Genomic DNA, 23,511 nt, shown 5'->3' with positions numbered 1-23,511 from the left:
GTCAAAAGTGGAGTTTTCCCTCGCCGTGAAGATTTCTGTCTCGTGATTATGTTCAAATGAATATTATTTTGAAGCTCAGGTTACCAAAAAAATGGATACGAGTGTAGGCTCGAGTGCACCATCTGTTGTGCCGCTTTGCTTCGAGCAGGGTGGAGGAGCAAAAGGGGGGTTGGGGGTTTGGGGGGTGGGGGTTCAACGGTGGAGGGGGTGACGTGCGCGTGCTGGCTGACGTCACATCACTTTTGTGCACTCTTCATTTATATTCTCACTTAAACAGATAATATGGTTCAAACTGGGTATTAATTTAGTCATTATACAGCTGTATGTTTTCTCTTTATTGTTAACATAATAGAATAGATGGAATATACCTTTATCATACCTGTCAATCTCGACGGCTCCATGCCCTTACAAAATGTTATATTTTCCCTTACAAAATACAAAATTATCTTACACAATATTTTTTTTCAAACGTGTTTATTTATGTAGTTTAACATGTTATATTGTACATGCGTTCCGTTATATCATATATATTGTTAATTAACATTTTGTTGTGAGATCCTGAGTTGCTCGACATGAATGACGTTTATTATAAAAAAAAGTTCAAAAATGAAGTAGCTTGGACGTTCGCTGTTGAAGGAAAAACTAAATGCAAATATGTTTAAGTAGAATAATACATTTTCTTATTCAAATTATGAATTCATTTTCTGCATTAAATTATTGTTGGTAATATTGATTAAAGGGATAACCACAAACCTGTCCTTTTTCATTTTCTCCTTTTATACTTCCTTTTTTTCTTAACTTCTTTGTACAACAATAATGATTCGTAATACAATGCATCAAAGCAAGTGAGCCGTTTGAGAGGCGGCTCTTTAATGAGTTGAGCCGAAAAAGCCGGTTCTCTAAAAAGACACGGACTTCCTTTCACTACATAACTACCACATGAAATCTGAGGCGGCAGACGCATGCGCACAGTAGCATCAAACCGCTCACTTCGTTTGCAACGAAAAAAATCCATACCGAGATAGAGGCTACCGCGGCGAACTCGTTTGACTTATTTGATTTGCCATTTCGTCACAGTCGTTGTATACCGGATGGAAACCATGATTGACAAATTTGTGTTTTTCCGTACAGATTTTTTTGTACGTCCTACACATCTTAAAATGCATAATAAACATACTTTGTACGGCAAAAACGTACAGGTTGACATGTATGCTTCATTGTCATTGTTACAAAATGGGTTGAACATATTGTGACAACGAAATTGGACGTGGCACTCCAGAGTCACATTTTACAGAGAGGATGAATAAAACAAAGAAAATGAAGGAACAAAGAAGATAAAGGTTATAATTTACACAATATTTACACAAGAAAGTGTGGGCATATAAGGGTGTTACACAGTTTTGGGATTGTATTAGTCAATCAGTTCAGGGTGTCCCCTGCCCACTGCCCGAAGATGGCTGGGATGGGCTCCAGCACCCCCGCGACCCTACTGAGGATAAGCGGTGCAGATAATGGATGGATTGATAAATACATGCATATCTTTTACCTTTTTTAATACACATTTGAATTGTTTTACTTTTGTACATTTTTATACATACATTTATAAGAAAAATATAAAAACCAAAATAAGAATTTTTTTTTTCAAAAATAAATTTTTTTCTTACATTGTGTATTTATTTATTTTTTATTTTTATTTCATGCAAAAAGTGAGGAAAATATATAAACATCTGCAAATTTAAGATTCTGTTCTCATGCCTCAATGAAGAACGATAGCAAAGTGGAATTCCTTCCGGCTTCATTTAGTTGTTGGGGTCATGGCCGCTCTCCACTAATTATTATCCAAAACGTTCAGGAGTGATTTCTGGAGTGTTTCTTGTCGTCTATGCGCCCCTTTGTTTTTGTTTTCTCCGCATGCGGCCGAATTTCGCAATCGCGGCCTCGAACTCGACGTATCGCGGAGTTGGCTCTGAGGTTGCTATAGCAACACAACATCCGAAGCTTCCGTTGTCTTTTGGTGCGTTTGCTGAGGCGATGAGGAAGAAAATAGGATTTTGTAATCTGTCGGCGTCACAATACATAAGGGACAGTTGTTACTGTATGTAGGATTGAATAAATACCTACAAATATCCATCCATCCATCCATTTTTTTCTGCTTATCCGGGTTCAGGTCTCTGGGGCAGCGGCCTCAGCATACTATACAGTATATGCCATGTCAATAAATGCACACATAAATAAATCATGTAATACTTAAATAAATTTATTTTGTCATTTATTTCAGGATTTTGTCGTCGTGTGTTTTGTCACAACAAAATGTTACAGACGCTGCCCTACTTACGGACAAGGCTCCGGACGAAGTTGAATTTGTTCGTGAGTTACTTCAGTGTGATATTTTGTATGTTTAAGGTTTATATAAGTATGTTTATGGCTTGTATAAGTAACCTGTATTGTTTTGTACTGAAAAATAAACATTTCATAAAATAATATGCTCTGTAAAGATAAATAAAGTTAAGTTTCACTTACTTTTGGAAGAGTTGGGCAACTTCCCTCTCCGTGGTAAAAAGTGGCCGAAAAAAAAGCATTCCGACCATTTTCTCAACCGCATCAAGCTTTTCTTATTCCTTTTTCATTTCAATTTCCACCAACCATATTGAATGGATGCACAAGATATAAAACAATAAAAACGTCAAAGTTCTTATCGCGCTAGAGATACAGTACACATAGTATGTTTAGAAAAGAACTAGGAAGTGGAAGCCGGATTTCTTCTTTGGCGTGGATGCTAGGTGACCTCTCAAAACGCCACCACACGCCGGTAGCGGCGAAAAGAAGAACTACAGTAATGGTCAAATGGTCTGCATTTATATAGAGCTTTTCAACTGAATTAAGACTTCGCAAAGCGCTTTACAATGTGCTTCACACTTTTCACTTTTACACACTAACTAACCGATGGCAGCATCAGCCATGACAGGCAACTACCTGCTATCAGGGTCATTAGGGATTCAGTGTCTTGCCCAAGGACACTTTGACGGAGGAACCAGGAATCGAACCTGGGACCTCTTGATCCCAAGACACTTTCCGATTTTGTTTCCGTTTTGTTTCCGTTTCTACCATGTTTCGTCGAATGGTCGTAATTAGGGGAGCCTCTGTACTTAAAATGAGGGGGTGGGTCAAACTGGTTGAGCTTTTCACCTATTGGTTGAACAGTGATGAAAGACTGATGAACTCTTTGATCAACCAATAGGTGAAAAGCTCAGCCAGTTTGACCCGCCCCTTATTTTAAGTAACTTTCACGCCAAAATACATGACAAAATAAATGGAAAAATACACAACAAAATCCAGGAGAAAGTAAATGATAAAACAAACGACAAAATACATGATAAAATGCACAACAAAATCCAGGAGAAAGTCAATGATAAAATAAATGAAACAATGTATGACAAAATACATGATGTAATAAACTAAATCTAACAATATACATAAATAAATGAGAAAATACATGACAATACACAGCAAAATAAGAAATAAAATGTATTAATAAAAAATCGTGACGAAATACATGACAAAACACAACAAAATACATAACAATATAAATACTAAAATACATAAATGACAACATACGAAACAAAATGCTTGACAAAATATATGACAAAATTAATGCTGAAATTAATAAATGGCAAAATACACAACAGAAATACACTGAAAATTCATAAAGAAATAGCAATAAATTACTTGACAAAATACATGACGAAGAAATGACGATATTAATGACAAAATACACCTAAAATACATGATAAAATACTTGAAGAAATACACGAAAAAATACCTGACTAAATAAATGACAAAGTACACAACAAAATCCATGAGAAGGTAAATGACACCATAAATGACAAAATGAATTAAATATAACAAAATACATGAATAAAAGATAAAATACATGGAAAAATACACAATAAAATACCAAAATAAAAAAAACGACAAAATAAATACTAAAATAAACAAATTACAAAATGCACGACATTATATACAACAAAATATAGGATAAAATATATGATGAATGAGACAATACACAACAAATTTAATAACTAACGGGATAACTGCACTTATATCATCTATAACATGATTTATCTGTGGTCATTTATTAATATGATATACACTTGAAGCTTTCCCTTTATTTATACATTTATATGTACAGGATCGGTCCTCTCTAACAATTCGGCTTGTTACGAATTTTGAAAAAGTGAATTGAATCATATCTTTTTTTTATTTTGTTTTTTTATCTTGATTTTTATTTTATTGCCTTAATTCATCTAAGTAAATTTTGTATTCCTAAATTTTAATATTTGTAATATTCTTTTACGTATACATGTATACAAGGTTGGGTAGGGTTACTTTAACTTGATTACTTTCAATTACTTTTGGATTACCAAATATGCTAATAAAAGACAAAAGAAACTAAATATGAATAAAATTACTACATTTTGTGCAGGCTTGGGGAGTAACGGAATACATGGAACGGCAAAAATGATGCTGGCAAGCTGTTTGGATTTATTTTCATTTTGTTTCTGTCGCATTTTATGTTAGTTTTGCTGGAGATCAAAGAGATCAAAGCCAGGAGAGAAAGCTTACCACATCATAATTTTATTCATATTTAGTTTCTTTTGTCTTTTATTAGCGTATTTGCTATTGGAGCAATCCAAAAGTAATTGAAAGTAATCCAGTTAAAGTAATCCTACCCAACCCTGCACGTATATCGGTTCTTAGTTTATTTCTACGCTGGCAACTGTGTGGACAGCAAAGTAAGAATTACATTGTGCAGGGAAATGTGGTTCTTTACTGTGCCTAGGAATATAAACACTTTGAATTGATATGAATTTATCGAGGTAAAATTCATGCCTCTCTGTTGGTAAGCATCCTTGACTGATGTTTCCTCGGGCATGATGGCGTCACCTCCTCCGACGACAAGTAGACCAACAGGAAGCGTCAAACTCGCCACGTTCTCCGCGGGAGACCGATGCTTCACGGGGGAAACGGCGACTCTTGCAAAGGTCGCTGCCGAAGGCAACGAGCGACGCAGGAAAGCGCTTGACGCAGATAAATATCATAACACGTGTCATATCCGTGCTTCGGTCAGCGCCGATTCACTGATTTGTGGATTTTGAATTGAATTGTCTTTATTGCCAATTGTGTCATTGTGTTTCGATCGAGCAGACAGCACACAGAAAATGCTATCACAGGGGCAGGAGAAGAAGGGCTTTGTGTGATGGGTGGGCGTGACTGTCAGTGTGTGTGACTGTGATAGGCCGGTGTATGTCAATCAAACAGCAGGGCGGGCGCCCAAGTCGATGTGTCTAGATCCCAGAAAACAAACTGCTGAGTACGAATTCAGCTGAAATCATCAACTAACGTCCGAGGAAACTCTGAAGAGCACAAAGACATAGTGATCATCAGCGGGTGCTCCGTGGTTTGTTTTTGGGTGCGGGAAGCGACTAAGGCGGCGTACGGAGAGAAGGCAAGCAAGGTTGCAGGTCTGGCCTACTGCTACAGATTGGCTAACAACTCTCTTGAGCCATCGCGGCCGAGCCTGTATCTTAACGCCAGATCCAGTATCCATGAAACGGATGACCTGGACCTATAACGTGAGAGAAACTGCTACTTTGGGGAGGGTTTTATTCTAATCATCACGGAAACCTGGCTCAATTTGAGGATGCACAATAATAGCCAGCCGCTCTCTAAATCGCTTTCTTACTCTGAAAGGAGAAGCCCTTTGCTTTCCTTGTACTTCTGCATAACGACCACAAATACCTTTCAACCGCAATTCAGTGTTCTGAATTTTTCTTTGTAGATATATATTTGTTATTTTGTTACAGTCGTTTACTCTCAGTCGGTAATGACATCGACTCGGTGTAAATTTGAACTTTGGGGGCTTTTTTGAAGTTGCAATGCTACTTCGCAGATTTTTACTTCTCGCCTGGGGTTTTACTCCTCTTAAACCACAATAACCGAGGGAACACGGTATTGTTTAGAGATGGTTAGGCCAATCCTCGGTATAAAATCTGTTCTATTCTTAACTATTCTATGGATGAGCCTCCCTCATGTCTCTTTCCTCACTTGGTTTGTCTGTGCCTTGCCATGATTGTATTTATTGAATTATTTTATTTGTATCATTATTTATTTTGTTTTTATTATAGCTTAACCATAGCTTATAAGACTATCTGTGTTGTTGGGTAGAGGGAAAGGTATTGTACACTAAACATTTTTATACAGCAATTAATTGCCTTAAAAGTGTTTTACAAATACATTTTTTTAAACCACCTTGCAAATGATAAATTATTACTTTAAATAAATTATTCTGAAGCAATGATTCCCAAACTTTTGCAGGTTGGCGCCCCCTTGGCTCCCCAGTGAATTTTTTCGTGCGGTCTGAAGGGCGCAGATGCTGCTTTAATGGAGGTTTGATTACCTTCCACTCCAATTGTAGATGCACCTTCTTCGTCTTTTACTAGTAATCCTTTTTTGACATGCCGTGTATTGTAATATGTGATCATTTTTAAGGTGCTGGTACAAATTACTTGTGTTTCCTCTGCACCTAGCGACTACCTAGCAAATTCTGCAATGGGCGTTTTCTTCTGTTCCACGTCAAAACCTAAATAGGTCCAAACAAGTAATGTACCTCCCTTCTTCGGTGCAAGTTTCGTTGCCTTCTCGTTTGTTGACTCTGGGACTATGTTTACGGAGTCCGCCATGACACTCAATAAGTTCACAAGGTGGGTGTGGTATAGTGTGGTGCTTGCAAACTTTTAATCGCGTTTATTGGCTTGTGTTATTATTAAAACTTGCCTCTGATTGGTCGGCGCGTTTAAAACTCGAACAGTAACAATTGTGGTTGGCCAAAACTCCATCACTCACTACAAAACCTTGAAAAACCGCAGTACTTTGCAGTTTCACTACCGCACTTTGTCACATCGCGATGTTGATTCATTTTCGGTTAGTCATGCAGCCGTTTTGTGTACAAACAAACAAACAAACATTCAAACTTCCGACTGGCGCCCCCCTACCGCCCCCTTTTTCCTCACCGATCTAACTCACAAAACAATACAGGAGAATCTAGTGAACAAATCATACAGATTGTCTGTTGCAGACTATTTCAAAGAGCTATAAAAATGTGTGTTACCTGTGCTCTTTAAGTTTGCTAAGAGACCTTTCCTCCATCCATCTGGACCGCTTATCCTCAGCGGGGTCGCAAGGGTGAAGGAGCCCATCCTAGTCATCTTCGAAAGTGGGCAGGGGACACCCTGAACTGGTTGCCAGCCATTCACAGGGCACACAGAGACAGACGAATCACTTGCTCATTTACACCTAGGGACAATTTGGACCGGCCAATCCACCTGACATGCATGTTTTTGGAATGTGGGAGGAAACCGGAGAGCCCGGATGAAACCAACGCTAGCACGGGGAGAACATGCAAGTTTCGCGCAGGAAGGCTGACAGCTGGATTCGATCCCATGACCTCAGAACTGTGCCGGGGACGCGCTAACCACTTCGCCGACGTGCTGCCCGCAAAGGGACCTTCATATGCATAAAATACAGTATTACATTTTAAAGATACTACTTGTACTACTATTTTTTTAGGGGGAACAAAGAGTTAAAATAACAGATATGATTGAATGGCAACTTTCTAGATTCTACACTTTCCATGGAGAGTTTTTATTAGCAATGATTCTATTCCCACTTCTTACAATTGTTTCACACTTCTTTTTTCTGCGGTTCTGCAATATTTATTTTACAGTGGCGATCAAGGGTAGGCTAAAGTGTCATCCAGTTAAGGCTGTGTGCTGAAAATTGGGCTAATCTCAAGAGTGTGATAAAGTTGAGGACGCAACAAGACATCAACTCCAGTGCTCCTCGTGAGACGCTTCGAACGCTTTTCAAGGCAGTAGCAGTAAATCTTCGACCGGCCATTTGCTGTAAATCTGTGAAACTGCTCCCAGGGTAAATACAAAATATATCTACTGACTTGTGTTATTTTTAGTGTCCAATTAAAAATCAGTACAAATGTTGTTTTATTGCATTTAATTTGTAAGTGTTTCTTTTGTGTTCCTTTTACATATTCAAAAATGCCCAAAATTGAACAAAAAGTACTATCCCTGAATAAGTAAATACAACCTTTGTGGGACTCTTGGGAAATGTGGGCCTATCCGGCCATTTGCAGGCCTCCTTCAATAACCAACTCTGAGTTTTCCTTCCACAAGTGAAGCAATTACTGCAGAAGTACACATTTCATCTCGAGGAAATAATAGTGCCGGTACATAAAATTATTAGCACCCTGGTGATTTGACAATGGCTGAAAGGAAAAAAACACAAATACTCACCAATCGAAAACAATAAATTATTGAAATTCTTTACTTCGAGTACTGAGAGCAAACATATTAAAGTTTCAACTGATGTTAAACTATAAAAGTCATGTCATGTTTATTTGTGACACCCTTAATCACAAGGAGTCTCAAAGCGCTGCACAGATCACCGATTATTGCAAACTACAGACTATTATTACACCATCCCCTGATCTAAAACCTACATGAGGGCAAAGAAAAACTCAAAAACCTCAACATGAGGAAAATAAAGAAAACCTGAGAAGGGACCGTACATGAGATAATCCCCTTTCCAGGATAACCATGTTGCAACGGATGTTGCAATAATAAACTATACATACATATTGTCAACATGAAACATAGGTTATTCATATGCTATAGAATAGAAGTGTGTTTTAAGCTTAGATTTAAACATTTCCACTGAGGTTGCAGATCGAATCTCAGGGGAAGAGCATTCCACAGCACTGGGGCCCGAATGGAGAACTCTCTTGAACCTGCAGTTCTCTTCTTGGCTCTTGGGATCACTAGTAGACGGGCATTTTCAGAGCGAAGGCCGGACCGGACCTTAGGGGGAAATTAAATCTAAAATATGAAGGCGCAAGTCCATGCATGATTTTGTATAATACCAACAGAATCTTAAAATCACATCTTAAGTTAACAGGGAGCCAATGCACTTTAGCTAAAATCGGGGTAATGTGATTAAACTTTCTTGTCTTGGTTAAAAGCCTCGCTGCAGCATTTTGTACCAGCTGCAGGCTCTTGATTTTGGACTTCGGGAGACCGGAGAACTGAATCAACTGAAATTAGACTGCTTTCACCATAACAGTTACAGCTTGTTTACGCTTTGAAGACTTAAAGCTGCTTGAAATCAAAAGTTGAGGATGCTTGAACGTTATTGAGTCCTAAATTATAGTGTTTCGGAACTCTTTAACTCAATAATCAATTCCTCTTTCATGCTTTATTTATGTAATGTTAAGTCAGCTTTATTGCTTTAATCCAATGATTAGATCCCCTTTGACTCAAAATCTAAACTCAGCTTTAAATAATTTAAAAAGGGTTAAACCTTTTAAGCATTTACTGAGTTAAAGCTGCAAACCTGCTTAATCATGACTGTAGAAGGCAACAGTTGGAACTGCTTTAAGCTTTAACTCAAGAATCAAAGCTGCCTTAAAGCTTGAAATCAAAAGTTAAAACCGCTTTAACTCATAAGTTAAAGTGGCTTCAAATCGAGACGCTTTTTAAAGGGACAGTGTGTAATATTTATTGCACTCATAGTTGTACGAAAAAACCTTCATTCAGTAAAACAAAACACAACATTGAGTCGAATAATAAACAAAGACACATGAACTATCATACCAATGTTAACTTTCATAATCATTCATATGTTGAGGAAATTGTTTTTCCTTTACATAGCAGAATCCATACCTTGTAGTCGCCACTATGTTTGTCTGGCATTTTTCTGTTCCCTACGCCGTGCTCTGTTGAATACCACTTGTTGGGCCCTTTTCCAAGGTTTCCTATTTTCCTCGTGCTGAGATTTTCAGTTTTTCCTTGCCTGCATGTCGCTTTCAGATCAGGGCATGGTGTAATTGTGGCCTCTGCAGTCATTTGAGACATTTTTTTAACTAATTGCTATAATAGATAAATAAATGTGAAATGACTGTGTCATTGGTCAAATATTACTCAATCGTACCTTTAATGCTTTAATCATAAATCCAGTCAGATTTAATAATTTAATTGGGTATTTGAAATCCCTTTTAACTGAAATTGTAATTTTAAAGAGAGTTTAAGCTTTTCAGCGTTAACTAAATCTAATCTATGAACCTTTTCAATCGCGACCCTTTTTCGGCAACAGTCAAACCCCCTAGAACTCAAAAGCTGAAGCTGTCTTAAAGGAATATAGGAGAGTTAAAGCTATTAAGTGTTAACTGAGTTAAAGCTATAAAACTGCTTTAACTCAGCAGTTACAATTGCTTTTAGCTTTAACCAAAAATACCTATTTGTTGCTTTATTCAAAAGTTAAGTCAGCTTTATAGCTTGGTGAGCAATTTTCAGAACAGGTCCGCTAGCACCTCAGCTGTCCTTAGGTGGCACCCTAATGCCCAGGGATACCACGTTGAAGACCTCTGCTTTCGAACTTCAACTTTGACAGATCTGATGACTGTACTGGCACTCGATTTCCCGACTGGAGGGTGCCAACCAGGGGGTAAGGGCTGGAGAGCACTCACCTGGGCCTTATCATTGCCCGAACCTGTACGTCTTTATTCCTGCTCCTTATATTGACTGACTCCGACACTAGAGTTTGCCAGGTCATGTCTTTGGCCACGCCAGGTTTCATCTTTGTTCCTGAATTGGAAATTTTGTTAGTTGTGTGACCTCTCATTTGTTAGGGTTATGGTTACTTTGATCCTGAGGTATGTTCTCAAACATCAATTCTTTTTAATCATGACCGTCTTGTTTCTGGCATCCCTGGATTTGGGTCCACCCGCATACTGCACCAACTTTGATTTTAGTTTTATGGAATGTTATTATGATAATCGGATTCTATGAATGGATTCTACATTTCAAACCATCATTTTCAGTGTGGTTTTAATCTAGTATTGAAATCAAACAGATGTTTGGGGTTTTGTCATACCCTTGAAATGCGTTGTGTGGGTTTCACACAGTAGAATATGTTATTTTTTTCAAAAAGCCTTTTTGGGACTTGTTGAAAGTCACAGTGTGAATAATTAAATGGAAACAACATGAAGAGTGCTCCTATTGTTTTTCAGGTGGCTTGGGTCGTCTCCAGTGCAGACAACCCGCCAATTGTCCACCGTTCTGATGTTTTCAGCTCATTCATTTATTTATGGCAACCTTTGTTTATTATCCCTGCCAGCAATGTGCTAATTCTGTCACTCTGAAATACCACAAGATATTTTTTCCTTTTCCCATGAATCACAAGCTCTCATTGACATTACATCTATATCGATAAACAAAGTGAAGATGACTACAAGAAAGCAATTAATGCAATTTTCTCTTCTCCGCTTAGGTTGCAATTCCTGTTCTCGCGCATGAGGGTTCCATTTCTCCTGACCTTAAGCTAAATGTGACGAGCTTCAAGATGCTGACGACTGCAAGGAGAAGCGGTAGGGGGGGATGAGGCGAGGAGGCGTGGAGGAAGACATTCGTAACAAATAGCCACTGGGGTTAGAAAAGTCACTAAACATGGCAACAAAAACCCGAAATTGGCAACGCTGCGTTCGCTTCCAAACTTTTGTTAAATAACAGACAAAACAGTATTATTCTCATGTTTGTTATCTCATCTAATCCTTTTTTTATAGTTACACGTCTATTACGGTAGGTGGGTGTGCTGTTATCATTTATAACCAGAGGTGCTCATTACATAGATCACTGAGGTAGTACCGATAGATTGAGTGCATTGTATTAGTTGGGAAACACTATCTTTTCATCTTTTGGGGGGTTTGAGTTGGTGTTTGGACTATATTTGATGTGCTCATTTTCTTACTTTCGCCATTTTCTTGCTACATCAACAGAAAACCGTGAGTATGAGAATGAAATCATCCCCCATTACTTTTTCCTAATGTGTTGCGAGTCCTAAACAGTTCTGAGAAAAGCAGACAGGTGCAGTGGGAGAAACAATGACAGTGGAAAGGTAACACATACTTAAGAGAGAAAATATTCTCCTTCCAACTTTTTAAGGACCCCTCAAACAACGCGTCCCACCTTTAAATATTTTATATTTCTTTTCATTTAGGTCAAGTCATGTTTATTTGTATAACACTTGATCACAAGAAGTCTCAAACGTATGTACAGACTTCAGAATATTACAGACTATAGACAAATATTACACCGCCCTCTGATCTAAAACCTACATGCAGGCAAGGAAAACCTCAAAACTTCTGCATGAGGAAAATGAAGAAACCTTGAGAAGGGACCGCACATGAGGTAATCCCCCTTCCAGGATGACCAAGCTGCAATGGATGTTGGAACACAGATATTCAATTTATTCATAAGATATAGAATAGAAGTGTGTTTTTAGCCTATATTTAAACAGTTCTACTGAGGTTGCAGATCAAATCTCAGAGGGCAGAGCATTCAACAGCACCTGAGCTCGAATGGAGAACGCTTTAGGACTCTTCTTTGGATCACTACTAGACCAGCATTTTCAGAGCGAAGGCTCCGAGCAGGAACATAGGAAGAAATTAAATTTGAAATATATGGCAAGTTCATGCATGATTTTTTACAATACCAACCTATAATACCATAACCTTAAAGTCACATGTTAGGCTAATAGGGAGCCAATGCAGGTTAGCTAGAATTGGAGTACTGTGATCAAACATTCTTGTCTTAGTTAAAAGCCTCGCTGCAGCTTTTTGTACCAGCTGAAGGCTCTTGATTTTGGACTTCAGGAGACCGGAGAGTAGTACATTACAGTAATCGAGACAGAAGGTAACCAATGCATGAATTATATTCTCAGCATAACACTAGGGCAGCACAGGACATGCTTTTGAAAATGTCTTTTTTCGACGAAATGCCCATTTTTATTCCAAAACTTGCTTTTATGATAAAAATGAAAAACTACTTTTGTAAAATCATTTTGTTAAATAAAATCACGGAAATTAAAAAAGAATATATCATCACAAAATGTATGATATTACAACTATGAATGTTATGAATATGAATTATATAATTATTATGTTGTTGTGATTTTGTTTTAAATTCCAGTAAAATGCAAAGAATAATAAGTAAATATTTAATCAACATGAATGCTTGTTTAGTTAAATGTGAGTTTTTTTAATAAACGGTTTAATAAATTTAACTCTGACACTGAAAAAAACAAAAAAAAAAGAATTAAAAAACTGCCTTGATTCTAAAGATTTCTTTAAGGAAAAAAATATGTTGGGATTTAACGATATTCTAATCCCTTGTTACTTCGCTTAAAAAAGAGAGAGTGAGAGAAGCACTGTTATGTTGAAAAGCGATACATTTGGAAGCACGTCCTGAAAAATCTGCTGAGCCCGAGCAAAAGTCACCAGCAGCTTGTGGTGCAGCGCTCTTCGGCTCCATCTGTCAGACTGACATCACATTAATAGACTAAGCGTCATGATTGTTTTTGTCCTAGTGTGCGAGAGGAAGTGTGGTGGTACCAAAAAAAGCTTGCAAAAAGATGTTAAATGAGGCATTTGTAAGAAGATATAAGGGAAGGGTTCCTCACGTGTGAGGCCCGCAGCCCAAAGCAGGTCATCCGTGTGTTAACGGCTTCTCCTCACTGCCGCGGGCAAGAGAAGCGTTCGTCAAAACGACTTCATGCTTTTCCGTCCATCAGTTGTCGCCCAGCAAAAAATCAAGCCTCGGGTCTCCGAGGTGGAGCTCTAAATGAACTTTACCTCCAGCTGGATTTCGTTCTCACAGCTGTGGACTTCTTTCATTGCATATGATCGCAGTCAGGGAAGGAGAGGGGGGTGTGCAAGAGTTTACACAATTCATACAATATAATCTGCCCGTGAAATTAGCTTGTAGTTTCTATATATAAATCACTCGGTGCCCTTATACAATGCATATGTATTAGTGGTTTACCGAGCCTACTTGAACCCATCTTCTTCCTGTAACAACCAGATAATGACATTATAAACACGGTATAAACATAGTCATGTTTATTTGTGACGCCCTTAATCACTAGGAGTCTCAAAGGGTTGCACAGACCACAGACTATTGCAAACTACAGACTATTATTACACCATCCCCTGATCTAAAACCTACATGAGGGCAAGGAAAAACTCAGAAACCTCAACATGAGGAAAATGAAGAAACCTTGAGAAGGGACCGCACATGAGTTAATCCCCCTTCCAGGATGACCAGGAATAACATGAGGAATGGCTATTCAAGAAATGCATATCAAACGGGTAGTTCTCTGCACTAATCTTTAACAAAAGGTGTTGTGTATACACAATACATAACATTGACCAAAATTAACTATTGATTACACACATATACATACATACATCTTTAACTCCTCCGGTGTTTATTCCAACAACAAAATGATTGAAATGGTACACAATAACCTCCAGTGTTGGTAAAAAAATAGAGTTCCCATTTAGCACATCATTGTACAAAATAATCCCTTTTACCAAGATTGAAATTACCTCTATGTGCAGTGTACATTTTGCACTCTGTTGAAAGGAATTTATATTCACTGGGGTAGTGTTACATTTGACTCTTCCGGTGTTAAAATAACACTGGTTATTTTACTGTGTGCTCACATATAAGTCCACATCACATAAAGGCCGACCCTCTAAAAGTGCTTTAAAATAGTCCCATACTAAAAGAAATACATAACCAAAATATTAATAAAACATGCACCTAGAAAAAAACAATAATTATTTAAATCTGTAGATGGTAAAGATTGATATATCGATAATAAAGAGAAAAATATGAAGGATTTGAACCTTTTACGATGCCTTTAAGCAACACTTCAATGGCAGACACTTATGCATCATCTTTGTATTTTAAAATAATTTTCTTCTTTGTCTCCATTGTTGTTGTAACTGTTTTTCCATTTTTACTTATCACAAACTTTCTCGGGACAGATTATAATTGGTGGAAAAAAGGCAATAAAACATAATAGATCACAATGAATGAGATGTGATCCCTCTACATCACAATCAGGATAATACTGAATCGACTGGAAGAAGAGATCTGGCCAGGGAGAGCATAGTTTTCATTAAAAAATGCATATTTTGCATATTTTATAGTTTGGAAGATCCATAGTATTTGGAAGCTTTGCTTTCGCTTATTTGGACTGAAGAATGACTTTTTTTTACCATGTTTGTTTGGACAGTGTAAAGATAAAAGGATTAATATTTTTGCCATCAGCACTTTCTTCCCAAACAGGGAATGATTATGTTGGAGCAGGAAACCATATGTCATCTCTGCGTTCTTTCACATGACAACACTCCACGGGACCTGGCGAGCAGTATATCTGCACAGGACACAACATTAGGAACATCTAAGCAATGCAGTCTAAAATCTCCCAATGGACTGAGCGTTTATAACCGGTGGGCAAACATTTTGGCATTTGACATTGGGTTCACAAATTTTGCTGGTTTTATTTTTCGTACATGCCAATACAAGTCTCAAATTCACTAAATGAGTAATTACGATTCTCGGATCCTTTAACCACCTAGGGCACCACTAAGGACCTACTCTTGACAGCTTGCTCCACTGCTGACAGTTCTTGGACAGTTTTTTTTTTCGTGGCAAAGTTTGCACCATTTTATTCCATGATTTTGTTGGCCCAGTTCTTTGTCAGTCTTCTTCTCTTTCTACCCTGTTGGACTGTGCCTTGGAGAATAATCTTGGCCAGTCCTGATGATCTTGTGACGTGACCATACCACTGAAGTTTTCGTCTGCGCACAGTTGACAGTTAACAGTTTTTGTAGGGTCCACTGTGCCCCCTGATGATGTTGCGCACTGTTCGTTTGTCACATGGGCTAAGTAGCTGATGCCTACAAGTTTCCTGTAGCATCGAATCTCCATGACTTTGATTTTTCTTTCCAGCTTTGCTGTATGAGTTAATTTCTCACATGCTTAGAGGAAGATGGAATTAACCAGCACTTGCATGAGCCTCTTTGATTTCACTGCCATGTTCTTGCCCTTTCAGACGGGGTTAGGTCTGGCAAGAGTTGCTGTGGTTTGTGCTATCCTTGTCTTGATCTCTGGTTCTAGCTCCTCTTCTGACATGACAGCTCCAAAAAATGGTGACAGGTTCAAGATCTTAATGGTTGATGGTGATGTTTTTGGTTGGACCTTGGGGGTTGTTGGTCATTGCTTTTGTTTATTTCTGTGCTGATTTCTATCCCATACTCGGTTGATGCTTTGACCAGGCGATTGACCAGATCTTTGAGTTCCTGTTCGTCTCCAATATCATCAGTAAAACCGAGGTTCGTGACATTATGTCCCCCAATGCTGAGTGTACTTTCATTTTGGTCCAGGGCTTCGGTCATGGTCCTCCTCAGGAAAATGTTGAATAAAGTTGGAGAGAGAATGCAGTCCTGTCTCACACAGACTGTGGTTTGAAACCACGCTCCAATGGTACCATTGAACAGTGCAGCCCTGTTGGCATTGGCATGCACTTTTGAATGGTCGGAACTAGTTTCTGTCCCATGTTGTATGTATATGATGTGTATATATAAGGGCTGGGAAAAAAAATATTACCAATTTGCAATTAAACGTGTGAAAATACATTAATCTATCAATAAAAATTCTGCCCTGGACACTCTGGTTTCAAGCTGCGCCGTTCTATCAAACAAAGAGCAGTCATTTCTCTTTTCTGAGGCTAATGTAGCTGTAGCATGAGCTAGCGATGGAAAAGAAAAAATACATACTTTTAGGCGGACAGTTTCGCTTTAAAACATTACTTGATGGGAATATGGACAAGGTGAAAGTGATATGTATGCTTTGCAAAGCTGAATGAAATTACCATCAGAGCACTTCATTGATGTATCACCTGAAAGCCAAGCACCCCGGTGCTACCAGCCTTTCTGTGCGGAGTTTGCATTTTCTCCCTGTGATTGCTTGGGTTTTCTCTGGGTACTAGAGGATTAGGAGCAAACACCCTGGAAGGGCAAGTCCCTACATATAAAAGCCCCTATATATACTGTATGTATACTGTATTTTTATATCTTTACCATTTACATTTTAAACAAAACCCCTGACCATATGTGCCCCCCCCCTCTTTATTCATAATCACATTTTGTTGCATTTTTTACTCGTGATATAACTTGGTGAAAAAAACTGTTTTTATAGAGATGAATCATCACTCAAAACGTGTCCTGTTGATGGCAGACAAACTAACATCACCATGGTTACCCGGTACACAGTATCCGGCGCCGTGACAGGTTGTTGATGCGGCAACGGATGCTGCCCGCTTGTGTGATCCTCCAAGCCTTGGCGCTCTTAACATCTTCATACCTGCTGAGATGCCACCAAGTGAAAAAATCTAACACCAACATAATCATGAGCTAATTTACGGGTAGAATGGTTTTACGGTTTCGTTGTGATTATAGGAATATTAATTGAAATGATGAATGTTCTAATAATGAATGGTTATACAGGTGCTAGTGTGTGAGTGTGTTCTGATGAGCCGATGGCAGTGGTGGGCGGGTGCAATGTTATGAGGGTGCAAAGACATAGAACGATTGCCATTTAACATGCAGCGTTTTTTCGCTTTTTCTTCGCTGTTTCCTTGTCAAAGAAAATCATTTCACACGCCTTGGATACTTAAATTGATGCCAGATTTTATGTATTTGAAAAAAAAACAACTGTATGGGTTATATCATATTGATATATTTATTCAGTAGACCCCCGGGATAAGGCATCCTCAACTTTGTTTTCACTTTATGATACGGAATAAGATGTATTTACAGTTACTAGTTACATCATTTTAAAAAGGTAATTCCGTTACGCCCCAGAGTTGCAGATCCCTTGACCGTCAGGGCACCACTTCCTGGGGTGTATCTTGGGCACAGGAAGGAATGACATGAGCGAAAGGACAGTTGACAATTATTGCACACTACATTGCATTATCTGCTTAATAATATTCAGTGTTGCGCACGTTACCTTTGAAAGTAATTAGTGAAAATCAGAGTTGGGCAGTAACGGAGTACATTTACTCTGTTACATTTACTTGAGTACGTTTTGGGGAATTTTTTACTTCTAGTAGTATTTTCAAATCACTATGTTTTTACTTTAGTAAAGAAAGAAATCCAAAGAGAAATAGAAAGGCAGAAGGTGAGAAAAGACAACAGAAAGCGGAAAGGGTAGGAAGAGAGAAAGAGAAAAAAGAGAAAAGGACAAAAGGAAGTTAGAGCAAAAGAAGTTAAAAAGACACTGAGAGAGAAAGCACAACAAGTTAATTAAGTTAACTTGTGAAGAAAACATTATGCAACATTGAAGTCGTTACTTTGTTACTTAATAAATCCCCTCCACGTAAGTATGCGTCTGTCTGTCTCCGCTAAAGCCCATTTATTTTCTGAATTCAAATTTTAACTTTACTTTGGTTTCATCATGTATTCATTACTTGCTTGTTTTATTCTTGTTTTACTGTTGTTATTATTCTCAACCTTCCAGCATCTTTTGATTCAACCCTTCTGTTTTAACAATTATTTTAACATCAAATACTTGCAGAGCCAGTTAAAATAAGTATTGGTGCTTTAAATGTGCTCCTTGGTGCTACATGTGCTTAATTTATGTATCTGATTCACACTATTTTTATTGTATTGTTTATTAAAGCACTTGAATTTACGTTGATTATTTTAATCTACTTTTAAATGGAATATATATTTTTGTGGATTGGATGGACTCGGATAATTTGATGATCTGATTGATGTTTAAAAAAAAATTAATAAATACAATTTTGCTACTTTTGCACAGTACTTGAGTAATTTTTTCACGAAGTACTTTTTTAGTTTTACTCAAGTAAGTATTTAGATGACGACATTTACTTCTAGTTGAGAAATATTATTCTGAAGTAATGGTACTTTCACTTGAGTAACATTTTTGGCTACACTTCTGGTGAAAATACTTACTAATACTTCCAAAAAGTACCTGAGTTAGTAACTGAATAACTCGATAGTCAAAGTCACTCGCTCCCAGGTTATTCTAGAAATAATTTGTTGTATATCAAAGAATATATACAACAAATTATTTCTAGAACAGTATTTGAGCCAGTTGAATAGAGTCAGGTCATCATGTTATAGAATATAGAGACTTGTGATATATAGTGCACCTCACCAGCAACAGATTCATCCTACGCTTGAAATGTAACAAAAACAGTTAACAATATAATGAAATAACGTTCAGCAGTAAACATTATAAAGTGAGTCTAAAAAATTAAATCTAACTCCCACAACCTGAGACAACTGTTCAAGTAGACGTATGCTACTGTACTTAAAGTAATTTATTCACAACAAAAGCTGTAAAACAATATACATTAAGTTTCACTCTATAGAATAAATAACAATTTCTAGTCAGTCAACTGCTGAAGGAGACATATGCTACTGTGTTTCAAGTATTTTTACACAACAGAAGTAAACAGCTCAACAATATAAAGTGCGTTTAACACTACAGTGTAGAATAAATAAATATAACTCTCACAACCTGAAACATTGGTCAAGTAGAAATAGGCAACTGCACTTGAAATATTTTGTTCACAACAACAATATCAAGTGACTATCCAATCCCTCTCTCTATGAGAGGTTATGTGCTTCATAACATAAGAACTGCATTACCCATAACGCTGCATTGTTACTGAGGATGTGCCGTGGGTCCCCTCATGTTTACAAGTGTATGTTATCGTGTACTTCCGGGTGACATGACACGCGAACAAGCCTCATCTCAATTTATTCAAAGTAACAAACCGCTTCTGCGTTTTATTGCGGGCGGCAGTAGCTCAGGAGGTAGAGCGCTCGTCTTGGGATCAAGGGATCCCAGTTCGAATCCCGGCTTGTCCGTGTTACATGTCGAAGTGTCCTTGGGTAAGACACTGAACCCCTAATATCCCCAATAAGCAGGTTAGCGTCTTACATGGCTGCAATACAAGGCCACTATTGGGAAATGTGAAGCACACTGTAAAGCGCTTTGGGAAGTCATTGATTTGAAAAGCGCTATATAAATGCAGGTCATTTCATTTCATTTCATTTTATTTCTGATCAGTAACGGTAACGGCGGAAAAATAATGAGCTAGATTACCCTGTAACGCAACGGCATTATTTATAATCGCTATATTCCCAGCACTGTTAATTGTCAATGTACAAAATTTTACTAATGTATGCATTTCAGTACTCGTTACTGACAAAAGTAATTGCCTTACAGGAAAGCGTTAGTTCCAACACTGCCCAAGACACACCAAAGGAAGTGGTGCCCTGACAGCCTAGACGGCTGAGGGATCAATGAACTGTGTAAATTGTTCCAAAATCAAGGTTACTTTTTCAGGGATTTCACCTACCACAGGTTCTTTTTGGAACATAACTGCAGCAAAAAAACGATGTATTATTGTAGGTATTTTGTGAGATGCCGTCGGTTATTGCTATAAAAGACATCTGTGAGTAAACGGTATATTAAGGGTTAACAGCCCCAGGGAATTGCCAGCCAAAACAATTCCTACATGCTGGCTGATATTATTACCGACATGTCATCTTTAGCCTCCCACGGCGCATAGCGAGTCCTTTTAAAACGCAATCTCTTAAAGGAACACACAGAACGTTCCGTACAATTGTCGGATCTCGACATGTGCTCCCGAAGTCATGAACTTGCTATGACTTTAACACTTTATTTGGGAACAATCAACTTTTACCAATGATTAGTTTGTGCGTAACTGTGTACGGGGTCTGTACGGGTGCTTGAAATCCTTGAAAAGAATAGGATTTTAATGTTGTGTTTTCAAGGACTTAAAAGTGCTTGCATTTTAGGTGAAGTGCTTAAAAATGACGCAGACACTGCTCTCTGGTGACTTCAATTTGCCATTGCATTTATTCTCCCCTCTTAATTAACTGCAGCTGGCATTAGTTTGTACAGTATTGTCCTAAGAAGCGCCACCGCCCCCTAGTCGCCGCACCTAATAGGACAGGTGCATGCTACACCTGAACAGGGCACTATGAAAGATGTATTAGTGCAAGGATTACTAGTCAATAACGGAATTTTTCTATGGTTCATGAAAGGGATTAGGGTAGTGTAAATTGTAATGGGAAGAACTTAATGTAACTGAAAATGGAAGCTCATTTATAGCCAATATTTAAATGGAGAGAAATTTGTCTTGAAAATATTTTACACACCTATTATGCAGATCCACAAATATATTCAGGATTTACTCAAGATCTAAAAATCATACGTGTTGATAAACACACGCAAGATTAAAAATCATATATGTCAATCGTAGATATACAGTATAAGTGGTCCTGCAAAATACAAAATGAATAATTACTGGAGAATTTGATTTACGTATTAATATGGCACAGTAACTAGAGGGAGAGAGATTTAGTTGTTTGTATTGTCTGGAATTTTCTAGCTTTGATTTTGAAAATCGTTAGGATTGAAACAAATTATTCTTTACTGCAATCAGTAAACGAATTTGCCTCTAGGTGTTGCTAGTGCTTAACCATAATTTTGTTTTTTCTCTGAATCATACTGGAATTTAAAATACGTTATTACTTTAAGTTATTTGAGTTTGGATATGAATTACTAATCCCCAAAGTATGGAATCAATGAACCAGGCCGATTGAAATAGGACACACAATTTATTAACACAGATAGTTAATGAGGACAAAAAGGGGGCGGTGAAGGCGCCGGAAATTATGGGAGTTTTCGACCGCTGAAAGTTACTAGCACAAAAAGAAAGTTTCCAGTATAATGCTAACCGATTCGGGGGGATTCCTTTGTACAGGAAAAAAAAACGCTCATTCCCAAGAACCAGCAAACATGAGCTACTCCTCTCTGAATATGTATTCGGTTTGCTCCTCCTTGGTTTTCTGGTTGATGTAGCTTCCTTAATTGTTTTTCTATTTTTTGTTTTTGTTCTGAGGAATTGTTTGAGAATAACCAGGAACCCTCGTAGTATTGTAATGCATGCTCAGAATAAATGACAACATCAACAAAAATAACAATTTATCATGTTATTACTGTGTAATTACCATGGTATTATAATATTAAGGTCAGGTTGTAGTTATTAGAAGAAGGGTTGAAATGGGCACAGTCAACAACTCCCAAGGATAAAATCCCTGCATAAAATACCCTTGTAAATTCAACAAAACATTTTTTAAAATAATAATCTGTCCAGCTAAGATTTTGATATTCCATGGACTCATAATTTTGCTTAGTCAAATATACAGCTCATATTTAAATATATTTTTCACAACTTGTTTTTAGTCAAACGAAAAAAAAACATTCCCAAAAGCTAGCCAAACAAGTTGCCAGATATTTTTAGTTCTTTGGGTTTTTTGAATTCTACAATTTGTGAAAAAAATGCACCCAAAAAAGTTCTTGTTTTTTTTAATATATTTTAGGGGAAAATATTTTTGTCTAATCCGACAGCCAAAACAAAAGTTCATTGTTCTTTGTAGTTCACTAGTAAATTTGAAAATGTAATAAAAAAAAGTTGCAAAAATTGGTATTTATCTGTTTCTTAAATGTTATAAGAAATTATTTAATCATGATTTGCATGAATTCTCACTTCTTAATTATAATAAGTGTTGTCACTAAGAATTCGAAAAAAAAAATGCTATTGATTACGAGGTTATTGCCCCGCCCACTACTTTGGAGGATTTCATTTTTGTGTTGTCAATTATTTTGTGGAAAACTGCAAACAACTAAAAACAAATTGAAACCTTCATTCAATTAGCAGATATTCTTTGCTCATTTTAAGTATGATTTTCCTTATTTTACGACATAATTTTGTTTTTTCAAATATTATTTTTTGGGGCAAATTGAGCTTTTTGCATTGAGACATTGCAGCGATCTTTAAAAAAAATATATTCTTTTTTTTTCATCAAATAAAATGGTAAAATAAGAAATTATTACTTAATTGCTTAACTTGAAGTGTCCTTAAAAATTGAAAGTGAATATTTTATCCATTAAGTATGTGTTAACAATGCTTAACTGAGTTCAAAGAGCCTGTGTGCTTTTTTCCCTTCATGCCTATCTGCTTTTTTCTTACATTTAGTAAAGCTGTTCAGTGCACAACACATTAGGTAGGAGGACTGGGGGACAGGGGTGTGAGTGGTGTGGAGTGACGTCATGCTCGTCCCTGCGTTTTTTTAGTTTCTATTTGTAAATGTAGCACGAAAATGGTGAAAGTAAGAAAAGAATAAGATGGAAAATAAACAGTTAATTCAAGTGTGTCTATGAAATGTACATACCGTATTTTCCGCACTCTAAGGCGCACCTTGAAGTCTTAATTTTTTTCAAAAGCTGACCATGCGCCTTATAATGCAGTGCGCCTTATATATGGCTCAATATTAAATCGCAAGGTCTCGCAACTTACGCAACAGCCGCCGACTTGATTTTCCCCTGAACGTGGAGTAGTCCGCGGTGTATGCTGGGATTTATATACCGGCGTTTCATTGGCTAACCAATGTGTAAATCATCATTT

General features: G+C 37.5%; 1 long non-coding RNA gene across 1 annotated transcript; it reads left to right on the top strand.

The window, feature by feature from the left end:
- The first annotated feature begins 7,793 nt into the window (after positions 1 to 7,793).
- On the top strand, positions 7,794 to 12,314 carry LOC148364427 (uncharacterized). Its single transcript, XR_015850634.1, has 3 exons — positions 7,794 to 7,986; positions 11,398 to 11,494; positions 12,248 to 12,314. It is a non-coding gene; the product is annotated as an uncharacterized LOC148364427 (long non-coding RNA).
- The last annotated feature ends 11,197 nt before the right edge of the window (positions 12,315 to 23,511 follow it).

Source organism: Urocampus carinirostris, chromosome 6 (assembly GCF_059441175.1).
Source record: "Urocampus carinirostris isolate Australia breed hairy pipefish chromosome 6, RoL_Ucar_1.0, whole genome shotgun sequence".
In the NCBI taxonomy this organism is placed as follows: domain Eukaryota; kingdom Metazoa; phylum Chordata; class Actinopteri; order Syngnathiformes; family Syngnathidae; genus Urocampus; species Urocampus carinirostris.
This window is presented reverse-complemented; position numbering and strand designations above follow the sequence as displayed.